This window comes from Delphinapterus leucas, chromosome 6 (assembly GCF_059928025.1).
Source record: "Delphinapterus leucas isolate spDelLeu-1000000601 "Yukka" chromosome 6, BTC_Dleu_Yukka2, whole genome shotgun sequence".
NCBI lineage: Eukaryota > Metazoa > Chordata > Mammalia > Artiodactyla > Monodontidae > Delphinapterus > Delphinapterus leucas.
The window spans coordinates 100,013,069-100,031,139 of NC_143134.1; positions in this window are offsets into that span (position 1 = coordinate 100,013,069).

Sequence of the window (18,071 nt, forward strand, 5' to 3'; positions counted from 1 at the left end):
GACTTTGGGAGCAATGATATATATATTGCTTTTTCCTTTTTCCTCTTTTTGTGAGTGTGTATGTGTATGCTTCTGTGTGTGATTTTGTCTGTATAGCTTTGCTTTTACCATTTGTCCTAGGGTTCTGTCTGTCCGTTTTTTTGTTTGTTCGCTTGTTTAAGTATAGTTTTTAGCATTTGTTATCATTGGTTGATTTGTTTTTTGGTTTGGTTGCTCTCTTCTTTCTTTCTTTTTTTATTACTTAAAAATTTTTTTTAATAATTATTTTTTATTTTAATAACTTTATTTTATTTTATTTTCTTCTTTCTTTTTTTTTCTCCCTTTTATTTTGAGCCGTGTGGATGACAGGCTCTTGGTGCTCCAGCCAGGTGTCAGGGCTGTGCCTCTGAGGTGGGAGAGCCAAGTTCAGGACACTGGTCCACCAGAGACATCCCAGCTCCACGTAATATCAAACGGTGAAAATCTCCCAGAGATCTCCATCTCAATGCCAAGACCCAGCTCCACTCAATGACCAGCAAGCTACAGAGCAGGACACCCTATGCCAAACAACTAGCAAGACAGGAACACAACCCCATCCATTAGCAGAGAGGCTGCCTAAAATCATAATAAGGCCACAGACACCCCATAACACACCACCAGATGTGGACCTGCCCACCAGAAAGACAAGGTCCAGTATCATCCACCACAACACAGGCACTAGTCCCCTCCACCAGGAAGCCTACACAACCCACTGAACCAACCTTAGCCACTGGGGACAGACACCAAAAACAATGGGAACGACGAACCTGCAGCCTGCAAAAAGGAGACCCCAAACACAGTAAGTAAAGCAAAATGAGAAGACAGAGAAACACAGCAGATGAAGGAGCAAGGCAAAAACCCACCAGGCCTAACAAATGAAGAGGAAATAGGCAGTATACCTGAAAAAGAATTCAGAATAATAATAGTAAAGATGAACCAAAATCTTGGAAATAGAATGTAGAAAATACAAGAAACGTTTAACAAGGACCTAGAAGAACTAAAGAGCAAACAAACAGTGATGAACAACACAATAAATGAAATTAAAAATCCTCTAGAAGGGATCAATAGCAGAATAACTGAGGCAGAAGAATGAAAAAGTGACCTGGAAGATAAAATAATGGAAATAACTACTGCAGAGCAGAATAAAGAAAAAACAATGAAAAGAATTGAGGACAGTCTCAGAGACCTCTGGGACAACATTAAACTCACCAACATTCGAATTATAGGGGTCCCAGAAGAAGAAGAAAAAAAGAAAGGGACTGAGAAAATATTTGAAGAGATTAGAGTTGAAAACTTCCCTAATATGGGAAAGGAAATAGTTAATCAAGTCCAGGAAGCACAGAGAGTCCCATACAGGATAAATCCAAGGAGAAACATGCCAAGACACGTATTAATCAAACTATCAAAAATTAAATACAAAGAAAACATATTAAAAGCAGCAAGGGAATAACAGCAAATAACACACAAGGGAATCCCCATAAGGTTAACAGCTGATCTTTCAGCAGAAACTCTGCAAGCCAGAAGGGAGTGGCAGGACATATTTAAAGTGATGAAAGGGAAAAACCTACAACCAAGATTACTCTACCCAGCAAGGATCTCATTCAGATTCAACAGAGAAATTAAAACCTTTACAGACAAGCAAAAGCTAAGAGAATTCAGCACCACCAATCCAGCTTTACAACAAATGCTAAAGGAACTTCTCTAGGTAGGAAACACAAGAGAAGGAAAAGACCTACAATAACCAACCCAAAACAATTAAGAAAATGGGAATAGGGACATACATACCGATAATTACCTTAAATGTAAACGGATTAAATGCTCCAACCAAAAGACATAGACTGGCTGAATGGATAAAAAAAACAAGACCCATATATATTCTGTCTACAAGAGACCCACTTCAGACCTAGGGACACATACAGACTGAAAGTGAGGGTATGGAAAAAGATATTCCATGCAGATGGAAATCAAAAGAAAGCTGGAGTACCAATTCTCATATCAGACAAAATAGACTTTAAAACAAAGACTATTACAAGAGACAAAGAAGGACACTATCTAATGATCAAGGGATCATTCCAAGAAGAAGATATAACAATTGTAAATATTTATCCACCCAACATAGGAGCATCTCAATACATATGGCAAATACTAACAGCCATAAAAGGGGAAATCGACAGTAACACAATCATGGTAGGGGACTTTAGCACCCCATTTTCACCAATGGACAGATCATCCAAAATGAAAATAAATATGGAAACACAAGCATTAAATGACACATTAAACAAGATGTACTTAATGGATATTATTAGGACATTCCATCCAAAAACAACAGAATACACATTCTTCTCAAGTGCTCATGGAACATTCTCCAGGATAGATCATATCTTGGGTCACAAACCAAGCCTTGGTAAATTTAAGAAAATTGAAATCGCGTCAAGTATCTTTTCTGACCACAATGCTATGAGACTGGATATCAATTACAGGAAAAAATTCTGTAAAAAATACAAACACATGGAGGCTAAACAATACACTACTTAATAACCAAGAGATCACTGAAGAAATCAAAGAGGGAATCAAAAAATACCTAGAAACAAATGAGAATGAAAACACGACAACCCAAAACCTATGGGATGCAGCAAAAGCAGTTCTAAGAGGGAAGTTTATAGCAATCAATCCTACCTCATGAAACAAGAAAATTCTCAAATAAACAACATAACCTTACACCTAAAGCAATTAGAGAAAGAAGAACAAAAAACCCCCAAAGTTAGCAGAAGGAAAGAATTCATAAAGATCAGATCAGAAATAAATGAAAAAGAAATTAAGGAAACGATAGCAAAGATCAGTAAACCTAAAAGCTGGTTCTTTGAGAAGATAAACAAAATTGATAAACCTTTAGCCAGACTCATCAAGAAAAAAAGTGAGAAGACTCAAATCAATAGAATTAGAAATAAAAAAGGAGAAGTAACAACTGACACTGCAGAAATACAAAGGATCATGAGAGATTACTACAAGCAACTATATGCCAATAAAAGGGACAATCTGGAAGAAATGGACAAATTCTTAGAAATGCACAACCTGCCGAGACTGAACCAGGAAGAAACAGAAAATATGAACAGACCAATCACAAGTAATGAAATTGAAACTGTGATTTAAAATCTTCCAACAAACAAAAGCCCATGACCAGATGGCTTCACAGGCGAATTCTATCAAACATTTAGAGAAGAGCTAACACTTACCCTTCTGAAACTCTTCCAAAATATAGCAGAGGGAGGAACACTCCCAAACTCATTCTACAAGGCCACCATCACCCTGATACCAAAACCAGACAAAGACATCACAAAGAAAGAAAACTAGGGGCCAGTATCACTGATGAATATAGATGCAAAAATCCTCAACAAAATATTAGAGCAAACAGAATCCAGCAGCACATTAAAAGGATCATACACCATGGTCAAATGGGGTTTATCCCAGGAATGCAAAGATTCTTCAATATATGCAAACCAATCAATGTGATACACCATATTAACAAGCTGAAGGAGAAAAAACATATGATCATCTCAGTAGATGCAGAGAAAGCTTTCGACAAAACTCAACACCCACTTATGATAAAAACCCTCCAGAAAGTAGGCATAGAGGGAACTTTCCTCAGCATAATATAGGCCATATATGACAAACCCACAGCCAACATCATCCTCAATGTTGAAAAACTGAAATCATTTCCTCTAAGATCAGGAAAAAGGCAAGGTTGCCCACTCTCACCACTGTTATTCAATATAGTTTTGGAAGTTTTAGCCACAGCAATCAGAGAAGAAAAAGAAATAAAAGGAATACAAATCGGAAAAGAAGAAGTAAAGCTGTCACTGCTTGCAGATGACATGATACTATACATAGAGAATCTTAAAGATGCTACCAGAAAACTACTAGAGCTAATCAATGAATTTGGTAAAGTAGCAGGATACAAAATTAATGCACAGAAATCTCTGGCATTCCTACATACTAATGATGAAAAATTTGAAAGTGAAATTAAGAAAACACTCCCATTTACCACTGCAACAAAAAGAATAAAATATCTAGGAATAAACCTACCTAAGGAGACAAAAGACCTGTATGCAGAAAATTATAAGACACTGATAAAGAAATTAAAGATGATACAAATAGATGGAGAGATATACCATGTTCTTGGATTGGAAGAATCAACATTGTGAAAATGACTCTACTACCCAAAGCAATCTACAGATTCAATGCAATCCCTATCAAAGTATCACTGGCATTTTTCACAGAACTAGAACAAAAAATTTCTCAATTTGTATGGAAACACAAAAGACCCCGAATAGCCAAAGCAATCTTGAGAGAGAAAAACAGAGCTGGAGGAATCAGGCTCCCTGACTTCAGACTATAGTACAAAGCTACAGTAGTCGAGACAGTATGCTACTGGCACAAAAACAGAAATATAGATCAATAGAACAGGACAGAAAGCCCAGAGATAAACCCACGCACATATGGTCACCTTATCTTTGATAAAGGAGGCAAGAATATACATTGGAGAAAAGACAGCCTCTTCAATTAGTGGTGCTGCGGGCTTCCCTGGTGGCACAGTGGTTAAGAATCCACCTGCCAATGCAGGGGACATGGTTCGCGCCCTGGTCCGGGAAGATCCTACATGCCGTGGAGCAACTAAGCTCATGCGCCACAACTACTGAGCCTGTGCTCTAGAGCCCATGAGCCACAACTACTGAAGCCCGTGTGCTGAGAGCCCGTGCTCCACAACAACAGAAGCCACAACAATAAGAAGTCCACGTGGCACAACAAAAACCCAATGCAGCCAAAAATAAATAAATTTATAAAAAAATAAATAAAGTGGTGCTGGGAAAACTGGACAGCTACATGTAAAAGAATGAAATTAGAATACTCCCTAACACCATACACAAAAATAAACTCAAAATGGATTAAAGACCTAAATGTAAGGCCAGACTATCAAACTCTTAGAGGAAAACATAGGCAGAACACTGTATGACATAAATCACAGCAAGATCCTTTTTGACCCACCTCCTAGAGAAATGGAAATAAAAACAAAAATAAACAAATGGGACCTAATGAAACTTCAAAGCTTTTGCACAGCAGAGGAACCATAAACAAGACGAGAAGACAACCCTCAGAATGGGAGAAAATGTTTGCAAATGAAGCAACTGACAAAGGATTAATCTCCAAAATATACAAGCAGCTCATGCAGCTCAGTATCAAAAAAACAAACAACCCAATATAAAAATGGGCAGAAGACCTAAACAGACATTTCTCCAAAGAAGATATACAGATTGCCAACAAACACATGAAAGAATGCTCAACATCATTAATCGTTAGAGAAATGCAAATCAAAACTACAATGAGATATCATCTCACACCAGTCAGAATGGCCATCATTAAAAAATCTACAAACAATAAATGCTGGAGAAGGTGTGGAGAAAAGGGAACCCTCTTGCACTGTTGGTGGGAATGTTAATTGATACAGCCACTATAGAGAACAGTATGGAGGTTCCTTAAAAAAGTAAAAATAGAAACTACCATATGACCCAGCAGTCCCACTACTAGGCATATACCCTGAGAAAACCATAATTTGAAAAGAGTCATGTACCAAAATGTTCATTGCAGCTCTATTTACAATAGCCAGGACATGGAATCAGCCTAAGTGTCCATCAACAGATGAGTGGATAAAGAAGATGTGGCACATATATACAATGGAATATTACTCGCCATAAAAAGAAATGAAATTGAGTTATTTGTAGTGAGGTGGATGGACCTAGGGTCTGTCATACAGAGTGAAGTAAGTCAGAAAGAGGAAAACAAATACCATATGCTAACACATATATATGGAATCCAAAAAAAAAAAAAAAAGTTCATGAAGGACCTAGGGGCAAAACAGGAATAAAGACACAGACCTACTAGAGAATGGCCTTGAGGATACAGGGAGGAAGAAGCATTAGCTGGGACAAAGTGAGAGAGTAGCATGGACATATATACACTACCAAATGTAAAACAGATAGCTAGTGGGAAGCAGCTGCATAGCACAGGGAGATCAGCTTGGTGCTTTGTGACCACCTAGAGGGGTGGGATAGGGAGGGTGGGAGGGAGATGCAAGAGGGAGGAGATATGGGGATATATGTATATGTATAGCTGATTCACTTTGTTATAAAGCAGAAACTAACACACCATTGTAAAGCAATTATACTCCAATAAAGATGTTTAAAAAAAAAAAATAAAATGATATCATGGAGATAAGTAAAAAAAAAAAAGGAACTATTCCTCAGCATGAGCAAGACTGAGTACTAATTAAGGGATTCCCAACATTCTCTTGGCTAGATTTCAAAATTGCTCTGGTGACTTTTATAGAACAGGAATGTCTACAGCAGTTATCCTATGCCTGTCCCACCATTGTGTTGGGGGCAGATAATTTTTCTCTTGAGTTCAGGAGTTCAGATCAAAAGGATAAGATTGTGGACTTCAATTTGATGTGATAGAATGAGATTTGGGGGAGCCTTGGGGAGGAGTCAGTGTGTTTTGTATGTGGGAGGGATATGAACCATTGAGGGTTGAGGTCAGAGTGCCACAGCCAGCCTCCAAGGTAGCCCTCAATGGTCGCAGCCTTTTGGTATTTACATTCTTGTATAGAGTACAGCGTCCTCCCACATTGGATAGGGCTGGCCTGGGTGACCAACAGGATATTTCAGAAATGATGGAGTGTGGCTTTTGAGGCTAGGTTATAATATATAGCATCTCACTCACCACAGAGGAAAGCAGATGTCATGTTACAAAGGCATCACGCAGCCCTATGGAAAGCTCCACATGGCAAGGAACTGAGACCTGCTGCCAACATCTATGCAAGTGAGTCATATTGCAAACAGATTCTCCAGCCCCAGTCAAGTCTTCAGATAACTGCGGTCATTGTGAACTTTCTGACTGCAACCTCATGGGAAATCCTGGGCCAAAACCTCCGGACAAGCTGTTCCCAAATTCCTGACCCACAGAAGCTGTGTGACATACGGATGTTCACTATTAAGCCTTCATTCTATTTTCACCCAGTCCACGTTAACTCTTGTCTAAGCTACTGCAGCTGCTTCTCTAATCTTTCCCTTTGCTTTCACCCAAAGTAATTTCCTTTTCCCCAAATTACTTTCCTCACAGGGACTTGAATGAAATGTCAGAACATGAATCAACTAAAAATCCTTTAAGGATTTCCATTTTTTCCCAGGATAAAGCCTAAATTCATCAATATGGCCTATAAGGCCCACATGATCTGACTTACGTAGGCTGACCTTTCAGACTTAACTCTCAAGGCTCTTTCCTTTCAACTCAAAATTCAGACAACCAAATTTCTTTCACTTGCTAGAATAAGTCTTCTTTTCTCTTGACGCGTGGTTGGACTTCTCACACAAGCTTCTCTCTGCCTGGAACACTTCTCTACTCTCTTTTCTCCCCCAAACCTCTATTCATTTCTCATTGACTCCTCATATCTGAGAAGCCTGTCCTAACTTTCTTGCCCAAGTATAGAAGGTGATCCTCACATGTGTTCCAAGACAAGCTATGCCATATTCCTATCACATTCTGTAATATTAACTTATAATTAACAGTAATATTAAAAAGAGTTAGTTGAAACAGATGCTTCCTGGGCCCACTTCTGAGTCTTCTGCAGTTTTTTCCCCTATTCAAGAGATCCCTACGCCTCTGCCTGAAGGTGTTCTTTGGTCAGACAGCATGTTTGACCCACACCCAGGGCAGGCTGGAAGCTCTGCATGGTTACCCTCAATTAATGAGGCAGACAAGTTGGTAAATAAATAACTCATCTTTGTAGTTCTATTGGGACAATGCTGAGGTGTGCTCCACACTGTGCCTCAGGGAGTACCTGGTGGGATTGAGCCCCATGTGCCCACGGAAGTAACCTGCTCGTTAACACGCTCTTTATTAGCTGCTTCCTCTCCCTATGTCACTTATTTACTCTCTCATAGCTTTTTTTTTGCGGTATGCAGGCCTCTCACTGTTGTGACCTCTCCCGTTGCGGAGCACAGGCTCCAGATGCACAGGCTCAGCGGCCATGGCTCACGGGCCCAGCCGCTCCACGGCATGAGTGATCTTCCCGGACCGGGGCATAAACCCGTGTCCCCTGCATCGGCAGGCGGACTCTCTACCACTGCGCCACCAGGGAAGCCCTCTCATAGCTTCTTGAATTCTTTCCCAAATAAACTGCTTGCATGCATAATCTCGTCTCAGGGACTGATTCTGGAGTAACCCACACTAAGTCACTTAGACAGCACTTACCTGAGCTGGACACTGGATCAAGCTCTTTATGTGGATTATACGTTTTAATTCTCTTAGCAACCCAATGAGATAGGTAGTAATCCGTAAAATCGGGGCAATAATACTTACAGGATTGTCATAAGGATTAAACGGGATAATTATGTAAAGAGCTTAGCACTTGGTATGTATGATAATGCATGTAAAGAGCTTAGCACTGAAAGAGAAGATGAATCTGAAGAGTTTAGCAAAGTCCTTTGCATAGTGAGCAAATAGTTACTTGTCCAAGATCACACAGATGCTAAGTGGTAGATTTTTACCAAACCCTTCCAGATTCTAGAGCTCTCAATTACTATTCTAAACTGTCTAACTGTAGTCTTCTATTGAGCTATTTTTCCACAGCAGACTGTAAGCTTCATGAGAATAGGAACCATCCAATTACATCCAGCTTTATCAGCAGAACCTGGCATTTGGTGGATAGCAAGACAATCGCGTAAAAACGAACTGATTCTTCCCCTCCTCCCAACCAACTCTGTTTTATACTTGGTTTAGGGTACTCATTATTCAAAATAATTCTTTGGGCCTTCAGTTAGAGTAATCATAAAAATTATGTAAAAAAGAAAGTGTCTTCCTTGAAAAGCCTCATTTTTATGTTTATTTTTTTCCCTCTTCAGGATAACAGTGCATTTTCACCATGGGAAGGCAGCATATTTAGTGGTAGATCATGCTGGTTTTGAAGTAAAAAAGAATTGGTTCAAATCTAGTATTTTCAACCGACCTTGAAAAAAATACTTTCGCCTCTCTGATTCATAGCTTTCTCATCTATAAAACAGGAACGATCATACCTCCTATACTAGTTATCTATTGTTGCATAACAAATTAACTCAAAACTTAGTAGCTGAAGACAACAAACATCTATTACCTTACACAGTTTCAGAGGGTCAGGAATCTGGGAGTAGCTTAGCTGGGTGGTTCAAGCTCAGAGCTTCTCATGAGGTTGCTATCAAGTTGTCTTCTGGGGCTGTGATCATCCGAAGGCTTGAGTGGGACTAGATAATCCACTTCCAAGTCCACTCATATGGTTGTTAGAAGGGGTCTCAGTTTCTTACCTTGTGAGTCTCTCATAGCATGGCATCTGATTTCCCCAAAGCACAAGATCTGAGAGGGAGAAAGAGAGAGTACCCAAGATGGAAGCCACAGTGTGTTTTATAATCTAATTTGGAAGTGGCATACCATATTCTCTGCCATATTCTATTGGTCACACTGACCAGTGCCGGCACAGTGTGGGAAGGGGCTACACAAGGATGTGAAGAGCAAAAGACAGGGTCCTTGGGGGCCATCTTGGAGGCTGAGTGTAGCACCATCCACATACAGCTGTAGCGGAAGCTTTCATGTACTTAGTGCATAGTTGTCTCTCAAAAAATATTAGTTCTCTTTTGTGCACTCAAGGGAAGATACATAAGTCCTGGAACCTGAAGAATACATTGAGCAACCCAGAGTTTAAGAGTCACCCCAGTACAATTACTACCAAAGAAATCTAGTTACTACAGCTCACACCCAGGTAAGAACAAAATAAATGATACTGATGAAAGCCAACGTCTATCTACAAAGCTCACCATAGTCTCCAAATTTATTTACACTTATCGTTCAGCTTTAATTTTATGTCATCATATATTTCATTTATCTCCACAACTCCATGGCATATTAATTATTATTGTCACACTTTCCAAGTAAGAACAATGAGCTTAAGGAAGATTACATGGTTTGTCAAAGGACACTCAGCCACTCAGCAATCAAGTCAGGATTCAAACCCAGGACTTCTGACTCCAACATCTATTCTCTTTTAATCAATTATCTTATGCTGCAATAGTAGCAAGTCTGTGTGTGTGTGTGTGTGTGTGTGTGTGTGTGTGTGTGTGTGTGTGTCTAAATCTATCTATCTCTATGGAGAATGGAGAATGTCATTATTTTTGCCCTTTGCAGTGACCTCTACATAAGCACACGTACTTTCCTCAGGGCTCTCTTGCATGTGACTGTCAGTTGTTAAGTGGCCCAGCATCTCCCTGAGCATGTCCAGGTTAGCACATGGTACTAACCCTGCAGTACTGGAAGGACTGTTTTAGGGGGTTGTTTTTATTTTGAGGCAACATAGATAGTGGCTGGTGCATTTTGCTTGATCCTTCTCTCCCCCTCACTACCTTCCACGCACAAACACACACCCAGGGAGGAGAAGGTGATTGGAAAGGATTTCTCAGCTCACAGATTCCCAGTAATTAATAAGAGCCAGATGCTTTCTGTCAAGGGCCTGCTGAGCCATGGGGTGGTGGACAAATGAGGGCTGTATGTGTAAGCAACATGGGCCTCCAGCCAGCAAAGAATCCAGACAGAGCCTGCAACCATCAGGCCTTGGAGTCCTGAGAGCAGGTAAGGACAAGATGCAGACCCATAGAGTGTGGCACTTATTCCAGGGACTTGGACCTGCTACATTCACAGGTCACGATGACAGCTTTGGTGCAGCCACACGGGTAGGCTTACCACTCAACCTGCCAAGTGAAGAATAAAAGAAGCAAGGGCATGAAGATCTGGGAGCAGAGCTAGGCCAAGGGACTGGGAGTGCTGCCTGTACTGTACCAGCCACTTGCCAAATACCCTCTCACTCAGCCTCACCTGCAAACCCACCTGTGGGGGCAAGGGGCGGGGCTATTCTTATCCCCATCTGACAGATGAGGAGACTGTGACTCAGAGAGGTAAATGACTTGGTCAAAGTCTAACAAACAGCAGTAACCACAGAGTAACGATTTCTAAGATACTGATTAACTTCTCAACCATTTATACATAAGAAACTGGCCTTTCGGTTGGGACTTATCAGTGAGTCTCTTTAGGTCAATTATCAAAGATTACTATGCAAATCCCTTCCTCTGCACCCTAGGTTGATGCTGCCTTGCTATTTCTGGACAGGGGTGGATGTAGCACTCTTCCGGCCGGTCCTTTTCAACTCTTCCCTCAGTAATAGGATTCTAGTGACCCCAGCCTCCCAACCACTACCACTAGTTTCCTCTCCCACCCCAAAATACCACTTGCGTGAATGAAAGATGCACAGCCTGCACCCACAGAATTTTCTCTTCCACATGGCCCACAATTGGTCTGTAGGAAACACAAATCCCTTACTGCAAAAGCCTGGGAAGGCAGACTGATGCCAAAGCAAACATGCACTCCTGACCCTGGCCTTGAAGCGCTTAGTCTCTTACTCCCTAGATTTTCCAGGCAGGAGGGATACCAATTTCTGCACCAGCCAAACACAGGGAAAACACTTCAAGGTTCTCCAAGTGGTCCTACTGAAGTCTCATCACTTGTCTTGAGTTGAGAAGAACTTAGCACTGGGATGGTTCTCGCCAAAACATTCTCTTAACACAATCCACACACTCTTATTCAGAAGTTGTTGAGGGGATTGAACTGAGACAAATAATAGCTTGGGCTCTTAAGGTCAGCCTGCCTAGTTTCAAATGCTTGTACAATATGATCTTGGGTGATTTATATATTTTCTCTAGGCCTCAGTTTCATTATCTGTAAAATGTGGGTAAGAGCAGGACTTACAGATTTCCCATGAGGATTAAATAAGATAATGCATGGAGAACACCTGTCAGCTACACTGAAAGTGCCAGATATTATCCTTTACAACAAGCCACAAATCTCTGTGTAAATAGTTGATACTATCCCTATAACAGAATATGGCTCGATAGGTTCCACACTGATTTTGGAATCAGAGTTTAGAAATTTCCCTGCATCTGTGAGCTGCAGTGAATCCACCTGAAGAAAAACCCTAGATAATTTTTATCACTATTTCCATATAATTTGCTGATGAATTGCAAATGATTATCAAAATTGCAGTGATAACATTTCTACAGGAAATGAATAGGGCTGCTACTCCCTCATTCTCTGGTGCGATCATTCATTTATCTCCCCGGCTGCTAGTAACATTGATAGTAAGGGCCTGGGATACCCTTTCTTCCTTTTGAGACTGGCAAATACAGATTTATCAAAATTCAGCTGAAATGTCATCTCCTCAGTGAAAGCTGATCTTGACCAGCCTCTACAAATAGAATTATTTCCCTCCTTCCTCTAGATTCCCATGGTACTTTGTACAGTTCCCTCTTCTTATCTAACTACAGGGCATCTGGCTTCTGCTTGTCAGTGTGATCCCCACCTTGGATTGAACCCTTTGCCATTACTCTTAAATACGACTTTGAGTCTGGGTCCTGTCCTCATACCTGTGTCTCGCCCAAACTCGGTGGCTAGTGTGACCACACACTCTGGGTTGTCTCCCTTCCCCATCCTGATAACTTAACTTCAACTTTCAGACTCCTACTTGTATCTGACACTCCAGGGTCTCCTTGTCCCTAATGGAAATTTAGAAACTAAATAGAGGTGGACTTAGAAGCTAAAAGAGCATAGAAAAGGAAATACCTATATTTGGGAGTAAAGAGGATGGAGAAGAGAGGAAGAAGACAAAGGGGCTAAGATCTGTGTCTTGTAGGCCGAAGTGTTTTCTGGGTAGAGATGTACAAGTATACGTTTGGATGAAAGTCATTGAATGATAGCTTAAAGAGTTTGGGTTTTGTTATTTATGCATTGTAGGGAGATCTAAAATTGTGAAAAGGAGAAGTGTAGGGCAACAAAGTAGGAGCTATATTTCAAAAAGTTCACCCTGACTGCCATGAGGTTGGTTTGGAAGGAACACTCAACAGCACTGGTGTAGCAGTGTCAGTCCTTTGGTCTGTTTCAACACAGTGAATGTTTCCCATCACGTTAATATGCATCTGCTATGGCTGAGGAATGTCTCCAGAAATCAGATATTATGAGGAGGATTCTTTGCACAGTGTGTGCATGTGGGCGTGGGGGAGCAATGAGGGTGCAGGGAAGAATGCACAGGATATCTGATCCTGGTGAATATTGGAGGATGCATTTGGCCAGGTCTGTGGTCTTTACTCAGGAAGAAGACGAGGTATGCAGGAGGATACTGCTGTGAAGCAAAAGATGTAAGGGGCAAGGGGGAGCAGAGGGGGAGGAGAGAAAGAAGCCAGAAGGTTACAGAAGATGATACTGAACCGTCGTGGCATGACCAGGAACTCTGCTTCGTCAGTCTGCTTATGCATTCTGAGCTTGGGAATTTCCCTGAGCCCTGTTCCTGCTGCTTTGCAGAATAGACAGGAGGATAGTCATTGAGTAATGTGCCCCTCCTTCTGGCCAGAATACTCTGTTCTTGGCTGAAGGCCACTGCTCAAATCCAGCCTCTTCTGCCCCTTGCAGGATGGGATGGTCAGTGGAAAGTTTGCTCAATGGCCTGCGTGGAGAACTGGACCCTGGCTTCCTAAATTTTTTACTTCTTCTGGCCCAGGACATTCAAGGGACTGATACAGAGAGGGGGACCTTGGGTATGGAGTTGAAGGGCTACTAGTTTTTTTTGTCTGATACTGCATTTTGCTTCTAAGTTTGGAAATAGGTACAAGCAAGACCTGATCTTAATAAATGTAAATTCCCTCTCTGGCCTCCGGAGAAAAGGAGTTACCAGAAAGCATTTCATCAGTATGGAATCCTAATTGTGGCCCTAGGTCATTAGGTTTTAATAAATCAGTGTGGCTGAATGATGGCTTAAGAGACTTTCTATCTCCAGGAGAACTGACAGGATTATGAGAAAAGCTCCTAATGACTGATATCTCATGGCAGAATCTTAATTACCACAGAATTCATAGGAAGCACCTGATGGCTTACAGATGATTTGATTAGAAACCACATTTTAAAATCTCTCCCGGATGAGTCAGTGGTAGCATCCTTTGGGAGCCAAGTCTGCGTGTAAGCTCTCATGCACACAATAAATCTCAACACTGAAGAAAAACAAAATTCCCTCAAAACCTCCATTTTTAATTTCTAGCCTAAAAAATTGACCAGAACTTATTTTTTTCTTGACCAGAACTTTCCAGGTTAAGATAGGTTGGAGTTAAAGTGCTATTCTACTTGATATTTCTTGTCATTATCAACTATTATAAGTAGAGATCATGTAAATCCCATGACATGATATGTGAAGTTCCACAACATATGAAGCCAGCCTATTCATTCATGTACATATTTAGCCACTGAGCCCTTGACAGCTACATGCTGGATGCTGCAGCAGCAACAAGAGTGAGCAAAAACAAAAATGGCATCTTGCTCTTATGCTTACAAGTTATTGAAGTAGACACACCTAATCAAAGAGCTATCCAAGTAAATGCAGAGGAGCAGACATTGGTGCAATGAAACCAACAATACAGGAAATCGACCTATATTAATCAGAGAAACATGGCTTTCTGAGAAAATGATCATTGGGCTGCAATCTAGAAGAAGAGTAGAGGGTGATTTAGTGAAGGGAGGTCAGGGGAAGGGTTGGGTGGCAGGGGGTTTTGGTGGGAAGTGCATTTGGGGAACAGGGAAAGGATGGCACAAAGGCTCTGGGGCAGGATGGAAGTGGGAGATAGTCAGCATGGTTGGAGGGCAATGGGGATTGTGTGGAAGATGTCTATATATAAAAAGGAAACTGATGATAATAACCAAGTGTGCCATGCAGCCAGATGAATCATTTGGACAATAAATGTTAAAAAGAGAAAAAGTGTTGAAGTAATTGAAAAGATTATCAAAATGTGGCCCGGGGTCTGATTAAAAGAAATCGAGATGGGAATGAGGAACGGTGGATGGATGATATCTAATTTATGTTGGAGGCTCAGGGAGGACATTCCAGAGGAAGTCGTATGTGAATTGAGCACCAAAGGACTAGGAATTAGTGGTGAAAGTCAGGCAAGGGGGAGTGAAACCCAAAGGTGCAACTCAGGATGGTTGGGGTGAAGGCACATGAGGACACCTGCAGAAAGTGAGGCTGGAAAGCAAGTGGAGGCTCAATAATAAGAGGCTCTGAAGGTCAGGCAAAGGGGTTTTAACCCCAAGAGCACCAAGGAAAAGAGGTAATGGTGGTCATAAGGAAGTGCTGGGGCCTCTGGTTAGCCAGAGTGGACCTGCCCAATCTAGATGCAATTCAATTTGTATAATTCACAGTCGTGGCTAAATAAAATCTATCCGGAAGTCTTTATTTTCTCCCATGAACCGGAAAATGATTCTTGTGAGAATAAACGGACAAAGGGTAATTTACTTGGGAAAGGGAAAAGGAGAGGTGTGTGGATGTGTGTACACAATGTGAATGTGTGTGTGCAAGTGTGTGCTTGTGTGTGGAGAAGAGGAGTTGGGAGAGAAGCCTGAGAAATGGTTTCAGGTAAGACAGCTTCTGCATCTGAGATAAATATGCCCTTTGAAATCCCTTCAAGGGCCAACAGATTGGAAACAAAACTCCCTAAGAGTTCAAACTCTACTCTCACGTTTCCAGACACCTTTTACACACTCACATGTTCTCGCTTGTCATTCCAGTCAAGGTAGGTCACCTGCCAACTCACTTCCAGTTATGGCTTTCTCCACCTAGGTTGTTTGACTCCAGGTATCACCAATATCTAGCTACCCAAATCCTTCTAAGTATCATCTGAAACATTACTTTTAGGTGACTTCCAGATCCCCTCTGGGAAGGATGCCCTTTTCCTCTGAGCTCACGTGGTCTTTGCACTCCATTCTGTTGCGTATACATGGAACAGTGTTTGAATCCCAGTCCCCGAAGCAGGGTAAACAGATATTCGGCACATATTTTCAAATGAATGGGCAAATACTTTAATAGTTATGTTTATCTTTTCTTCATACTTGGAGTAAGATCTCAGTAGGTGTCTTACTCCTCTCTGTAGCCCTCAGAGCATGTGACAATTAAAGGTGCACAATAGCATTTTTAGGTGCTTTGTTTCTGTAAGATTTGCATGAATGAACCAATAATTGAGACTCAATGAAAACCAAGTTTGGTGGCATCATTCAATGGCTGTCAGCTGGGAGTGGAACTGCTCCTCTAGCGGTGGGTGTTCGGAAAAGTGTAGGGCATTTCTGGTCATCTCGATGGCTGGTGAGGACTCTACTCACATTTAGTGGCAGAGATCAAGAAGGATAAATATCCTGCGAATCAAGGGACAGTCCAGCACAACAAAAAAATCGTTCTACCTCAAATTCTACCTGCATCAGTTAAGAAGAACTGCCCACTTTAAATGATGTTGAGAGACTTAAAAATGTTTTGAAGAAAATTGTAGACTCTTTGCCTCTGGGGAAATTAAAAGAAAACAAGAAAATGTTGTCTTGATGGCCTCTCAACCCCACCCAGCCCTGTGATACTAAAATCCTGGGGAATGTAAAATCCAGGCCAAATGGTCCAGACTAGGAGACCCACCCCTTTGCGTCATGCAGGGACAGCCTCAGAGATTCCTGCTTCCATCAGAAAGGGCTTAAGGCTGGACTGTGGTCCCTCTGGCCAGGAGAGAGGTTGCTTCTCTGCGTGTATTTTATTTCTGGAGAAATAACTCCCAGGAAATGCATACATTTATATTCAGCACACAGATGATATCAGAAGGCATGCTACCAGCCCATCCTATGGTTTTTTCTTTTTCTTTTCTCCCAACTAAGCAAACAGCAGGAGTCAGCTCTAGGAAGCAAAGCATGGAATGTGGGGAGGCATCTGAGGTGTTATCACGGACGAGGGGGGCAGAATGTCTGAAAGAAGTGACAGACTTTGTGGGACTTTGTGAAGCCCCTTCCCCCTTCACCATGATGGAACTGACCAAGTCCCTCCCTTACATTATATATATGTAGTTTTACATGATATAGTTATATTCTCAATCACCAATAATTTTATTATGATAAAAATTTATTTTGATAATATGTGATATTTCAGGTAATAATATAATAATGTATCATTAAGAATAATAATATAATTATAATAATAATTCTATTACGATAAATAATGATCTTATGCTCCCTACTAGTCCTGGAGCTCCTCCCTGAGAACAGTTATAATATTTTACTTATTCCTGTGTTCCCAGTACCTAGGAAAACACGTGACAACCTCCTCCCTTATACTTCATATACATTTCTGTTTTATTCCAAAGCTTATATGATTAAAAAAATTTACATTCATGCCACAATCTATGGCACAAAATCTTGAGCAGTAAGGATTTTGTACTTACTTCTGTGTCCCCAGAACCCAGCTGAGTTCCACATACTCAGAAGGTACTCAGCAAATTTTAGTTGAATCAAATCAAACTGAATCAGTGAGAATAAACCGAGCATTGAAAGTTCTAGTCTGAGTGAATGATGCGTGATGGTACTATTGAAGAAAAATATATTGAAGAAAAGAGATTGATTGGGCTGAAGGAAAACAGGGCCTCTAACAAATATCCCAGGAGATGCGTTTAACTACCCTGGAAGGGGATGAAGGAAGCACTGAGGCAGAGAGTAGAAACCTTGGCAGAAGAGATTTAGAGACTCAGCCATCAACTCATAGCAGGTGGACTCATTGTCTAGAGACAAATGATTGGAAACATCCCAGAAGCTTATGGAAACAAAAAGGTTTTTATCTGGTTGCTCTATAAATATACATTCATTCAAAGAGTCTCAAGAATATCCTGCCATAGTAATCCAGTAGAGGAGAAACCAGGGATAAACTGAGAAATAAATTATATTCCACACCTCCAAGTCATTCCTAAACCATTTCTCCCTCACAATTATATAAGCCAAGAAATGTTCACTTAAACTCTTTTGAGTTAGATTTCTGTGACTTAAAATCAGGAGAATTTGGGCTAGTAAAAGCACCTACTATTGCTTTCCCCAAC